Here is a 6,544-nt window from a genome sequence, read left to right on the forward strand (position 1 = left end):
AATGCTCACTGAACTGTATTAACCCGAGTATAAACGTTCGTGGATACACACAGTTTTGTGTGTTGGTCCGTTATACTTCCGGATGGCAATGTTATGAGCTTCTTAGCCAAGAGCATACTATCTATACAGAATGTTGTTCAGCAAAATTTATGATTTCTACAACACAGTGTTTAGTATTTATAACTGTAATCAAAGCATTTCTTTAGAATTTGTGAGAAAGAGAAAGAGATAACAAAATGAGAAAATTTTCGTTTGCATCGTAACGAATGTGACGATTTTCCTATGGGTGGTAAGGAAAAGGCTAATACAGTTTAGTGAGAATTACTCATATACATGGATCATCGGGTCTTTGTTATTGTTTTTTGCCATCCACGTTTATGAGTAATTCTCACTTAACTGTATTATCCAGACTATAAACGTTCGTGGTTATACAGAGTTTAGTGTGTTGGTCCGTTATACTTCCGGATGGCAATGTTGTGAGCTTCTTCATACTATCTATAGATAGAACGAAGATGACGTCACTCGGGTCTTTGTTATTGTTTTTTGCCATCCGCGTTTATGAGTAATTCTCACTAAACTGTATTAAACCTGTCTATAAACGATCATGGTTACACATAGTTTTGTGTATTGGTCCGTTATATTTCCGGATGGCAATGTTATGAGCTTCTTAGCCAAGCGCATACTATCTATATCGTACGAAAACTGTGTTTAACCTCGAAGGTTTATAGTCTGATATAGATAGTATGCGCTTGGCTAATAAACTCATAACATTGCCTTCCGGAAGTATAACGGACCAATACACAAAACTGTGTGTAACCATGATTATTGGCTAATAAACTCATAATATTGCCATCCGGAAATGTAACAAACCAACACACAAAACTGTGTGTAATCTTGAACGTTTATAGTCTGGTTAATACAGTTTAGTGAGAACTACTAACAAACGCGGATGGCAAAATACAATAACAAAGGCTTGAGTGACGTCATCTTCGTTCTATCTATATATAATTTAGTGAGAAGTAATTGAGTGACGTCAATTTCGTTCATCTCTTGGTGAGATTTCACGAGATTCGTCATGGAAGAGTACATCAACTCGTCAAATCCTTGGGATTCTTAAAGGTCTGCGCTTGTTGGCTACCCATGCAGCTGATCAAGAGCGAGAATGAGTGAATTGCTGCTCAGAGCTTTTCCGGTGTACCACGCGAGAATGACTCTACCAAAAAAAAAAAAAAATACCCTAGAGTTAAATTGGCCTACGCGAGGCACATACCAGCAGCGGCGTGGCGTATTGACGGCATATGGTGGTGCCATGATTAGAAGAAGAAAAAAAATTCTAAAACAGTGAACACGATTAAGAGGAGAGAGCACATGCTAAAAACTCTCTTTTTTTTGGAAGGGTGGGGGGAGGGTCGATGGTTTCTGCGACTGGACAAAACTCACAAAAACAAATAATTCATGAAAACAACAAGCCAGAACACTGAGATACAAGTCCCGTGTGAAAGGATTGGATTTGGTAGATAATGCAATCAATAAGTGATAAATGTAAATCAAAAGAGAAAAGAAACCTATGACAGAAATTACTTACTTTTAATACTTGTAAAGAAAATCTGCAAATCTTTTTATAATTTGTTTATTGAAATTTGGAATGGCATCTATTTCAGCTTTGTGAATTGACAGAATCATTAACGAATTTAACCGCTCCTGCTTCGTTGAATTTCGCAAGAAATTTTTCACTCTTTTAAGGGTGCTAAAACAACGTTCAGGAGGTCAAGAAATACGATGGAAGTGGTTAAGGTCACTATAGCCTATAGATGTCCATGATTTGTCAGTGTTTGTTGTATCTGTAAAAAGTAGACAATAAAAACAAAAGAAACGTATTTTGTTCTAAACTAACTGTGAGCCATTCATGTCTGTCATACCATGTCACTGAAAAAGAGCGTTTTCGAGATTTCCACACCTGTGTTAATTCAAAATCACTTGGTTGGTGAGGAACTAGTCTTTTTATTTCTAATTTGTCATCTAGTGTCAATCTCCCAAAAGGTCGGTGAAGCAAAGAGTCAACTTGATTCATTGCAATTCATTGTTTAACAAAACAAAACTTCAAAGTATATCTCAAATAATGGAAATCAGTGGAATACGATTAATGATTGCACAAATAAAAGGTAGATTCAGATCTTAAAGCATCACAAAGAAAAAATCACTCCACTTAAGTACTTAAGAAATAAAAAAAACACACCAAAGTATAACTGTTGACAATCTTCGCTTTCTTTCTCTGTCTGACACAAATACACACGCACAAACACACACACACACACACACACACACAAATAAACACTCATACACATGTCACCATCAACTCGGCACTACAAGCAAGAAAAATGTTGGTAAATTCGTCCATTGTGCTTCGTTGCAAAGAATTACTTTATTCAATAATCGTGAAAAAGAGGTGGGGGGGGGGGGGGTTAATATGTCATATTTTTAAGTTTTATGTTGTTTTTCTTTGCTACTTACAAATAAACTTGACAATGATCAGTGTTTTTGACAGTTAATGTAATATTTTGGATGGCCGAAGTTACCCTAATTATGACGTGCGCATCCCTCCAGTCCAACGGTGGAGCTCTCAGATCCTGGCACAAGTCGAGGGGTTTTCCGCTATTTGAAGATAGTATAATTCGACCCAGTTTCTCGCTCTATCAGCTGTAGCGATACTAATGGATAGAGCATTAACTGGAGCTTGGATTGCTTTGCACCACGGTGTTGATTCCGTTACTAATTCGCGCTGTGATGTCACCAACACACGAGTCGGCGCAGTGCGTGATTCGGAATCTTGAATAGAGTGGAGACTAAAAAGGCAGTATGTTGTTGGCGAGTTGGCGAAAGACAGTGGAGTTAAAATTTGTGTTATTTTTAATTAAATTATGCTGTTAATGATTTTTAAAAGATTGGTGCGGTGCCTGGCACCATTCGATCCAATGGCCCCACGCCACTGCATACTAGAGTTGGTCTCGCGGCCGCGAGGCTAACTCTAGAGTCTGTCTCGCGTACGCCAATTTAACTCTAGAGTCATTTTGGCGATAGAGTCATTCTGGCGTGCTACACCGGCTAAGTGGGAGAGATGACAGCTTTCGTGGTGAAATAATCACTATGCAACCTGGGTTCATCATATGATTACCTGAGTCAAAGAGACAAACATTGGAATCGAGACATCCCTCTTCCCCAAAGACCAAAAACTTCAAAACGGAGAAATCAACTGGGAAACGTATGGCAACAGTATTTTGGGACATTAGAGGTGTAATCACCATTGATTTCCTACCATTGTAAAAAAAAAAAAAAAATTAACAAAAAAAAACACAACCAAAAAAACTGAACGGTACATATATCTAGTATAAACGATGAAGTAACTAAACGCAAAAAAATTGTCCAGTTAGACCGGATTTGGAGATGGGACGAGTACTGTTTCTTTTCTCGGAAGCGAGGACGAGAGACGCATGCGCACAACCAACATGACGTTCTCTCTCTAATAACTTTTCCGCCAGTGACGTCACAGACTATGGGTGACGTCATATCAAGGGACGCTACTCTTCCGCTAATCTCATTCCCTATAATATGCCCGTCTACACACAAACGTCCCAGGAAAAGGGAGGTAATTGTATCATTTGGATGGCCAACGCTGTCTCACCCTCCGTATTCACCAGACTTGACACATTTGGACGTTCCTCTTGTTGCTCCACTGAAGGAGGCAATGAGGGGACATCGCTTTAAAGATGAAGAAGAAGCCAAGACAGTAGTGAAAATTTGGCTCAAAGTTCAGTCAACTCAGTTTTACGAGTAAGGGATACATGCCCTTACAAAAATGTGGACTGTGGCTATCGAGAGAGGCGGAGGCTGTGTTGAGAACAGTGGTGTGGCATGCTTCCACTATAGGGTGGTGCCACAAATCGGAAGAAAATGACTTAAAACATGCTATAGATAGAATGCGCTTGGCCAAGGAGTTCACAACATTGCCATCCGGAAGTATATCGGACAAACACACAAACTCTGTGTAACCATGTACTTTTATAGTCTGGTTAATACAGTTTAGTGAGAACAACTCACAAACGCGGATGGCAAAAACAATAGCAAAGGCCCGAGTCTGATATAGATAGTATGCGCTTGGCTAATAAACTCATAACATTGCCATCCGGAAGTACTCAAATAAGAAACAGGCGGTAATTTACCATTTCTCAAGTTATTTTTATTTAATGCTGTAATCCATTATCAAAAGATGGATGTGGTGCCAGGCACCAAATCAACCAATATAGACACGCCCCTGGTTGAGAAGTAGAATTCTAAACTTTAATTTGATATAATATGATGCATGGAAATGATTCAATTCGTTTTCAAGTAATAAGCAGTGTCACTGACTCAGCCTCGTGTTGTTCATGCTTCAGTGTCAAAGACCGTTTGTCAGTGTACGGATGCATAGCCTTCAACAAAGAGAAAAGTTAACTGGAAATAGAAGGGATGTGTGCAGTTTGGCACCAAATGGATAGCTTTGGCCACATAAATAGTAAAAATTGAGCTTTTATATAGCGCAATATCCACTAAACGTGCTCAAAGCGCTTTACAAGGGGTCCCTGGCCAACAGCAACACATAACATGTATAACGAGACATGACGCCTGTCAGGCGATATTACAAATTTTTGGGACAGAGACAACGCTGTTAACGGCCAGGTACTCATTTTACACCTGAGTACGGTGAGAGAATGTGAGTAAAGAGCCTTCTCCAAGGACTCAACTATGCGCCGAGCGAGGCTCGAACCCAGGACCTTCCGATACGAAAGCGAGTGTCATACCACTAGACCACATAGCCGCACAAATAGTACATATTTATCATGTCTTGTTGAACGTTATTTTTTCTCAAAAATATCCATCACTGCTTGTATCCAGGTATTCATTCTTACATCTAAATTACAAATGTAAAATATCCTATCATGCGTCATGTCTCGTACTACACGTTAAGTGTTGCAGTTGGCTAGGAATCCCTTGTAAAGCGCTTTGAACGTGTAGTGGATATTGCGCTATATAAATGCTCCAGTAAAAAGAAATATTTAAAAAAAACCCCGAAAAACAAAACAAAAACAAAACAAAACAAAAATAAAACAATTTTATAATCATTATTGGCACATCGTTCCTGCAGACACAAATGAATAAAACAATAATTGGTGTAAAGAATCCCACCCAAGGACACAAGATCGGGACTAGAGAGTTTGCATTCCTGGTCATCCACCCGGTAACTCACCAAGCTCGATGTCAATGGACTATGCAACAAAATGACATACGGTACCGACTTGGCTATTGACGCCAAGTTTATGCTTGGGCGAACTAATGTACTGACCCGCCTTTTATCATATAGGGAATGAGATTAGCGGAAGAGTAGCGTCCCTTGATTGGACGTCACCCATAGTCTGTGACGTCACCGGCGGAAAAGTTATTAAAGAGAGAACGTCATGTTGGTTGTGCGCATGCGTCTCTCGTCCTCGCTTCCGATGAAAGCGGCTTGAGACACTTCATAAAACCAAATTGACGTTCTCTCTGTAAGGTGACGTCCAATCAAGGGACGCTACTCTTCCGCGTATCTCATTCCCTATTTTGTCGATGATCATAAGATCAATCATCATAATTTCGTTTCGGGATTTTCCCAGTCTCTCCCGGAACAAGATAACTTTTTAAAGGCTTAGTCGTTGCCATTTTAAGTTACATCCGGTTATTATTGATGTTGTGATATGATTGCTCGCCACTGAAATGAAAACAAGAAATATCACGGATTTGATTTATATTATCCAGAGGGAGTTCATATTATTTTCTTTTACGCCCGCTGGTTGTGAATTGCCTGCGTCAGTCACTATGCATACCTATCAAAGTAATGATCGCTGAGTGGATTAGAAGGTTGACGTGAGGCGAGACCATGATAACATGCCATGCCAACGTCAATCGGAGCTTGGAGACATCACGGTACACTTCCGTCATCTCCTTGGTCTGGCAAACAAACGGTTAACTACCACCACCCTTCACAAATTAAAATAATGATATAAATAAAAGAAAAACGGGGGGAGACCTTCCATAAGCCACTACATCCCAAGTCTTCTTCCGATGTTATAGAGGGGGTTTGGGAGGGGGAAACTTTTTTTTTAAAGTCTCCCCCTTCTAGAAGTTCTAGTGTAGGGGGTTTGAGAGGGGGGAGACTTTTAAAAAAAGATTCCCCCCTCCCAAACCCCCTACTAGAACAAGAATGCTTGGGATGTAGTAGCTTATGGAAGGTCTCCCAAAACAGGAATGTAAATAGTAGAAGATAACAATATATAACATAAGCTTTCTAGTCGGAAAGCATGAGCAAGAATCAAGAAATGACTTCGAAGTAAATGAGCAAACAAGATCAAACAACAACAATAATTATAATATCAAGGACCAAAAAAATTCAAACCCCAAAACAAAATATAAAATAAAAACAACAACAACTAATAATAATGATAATAATAATAATAATAATAATAATAATAATAAT

The sequence above is a fragment of the Berghia stephanieae genome, chromosome 9, assembly GCF_034508935.2.
Source record: "Berghia stephanieae isolate SIO BIC M18660-M18661 chromosome 9, UCSD_Bste_1.3, whole genome shotgun sequence".
NCBI classification, from domain to species: Eukaryota; Metazoa; Mollusca; class Gastropoda; order Nudibranchia; family Aeolidiidae; genus Berghia; species Berghia stephanieae.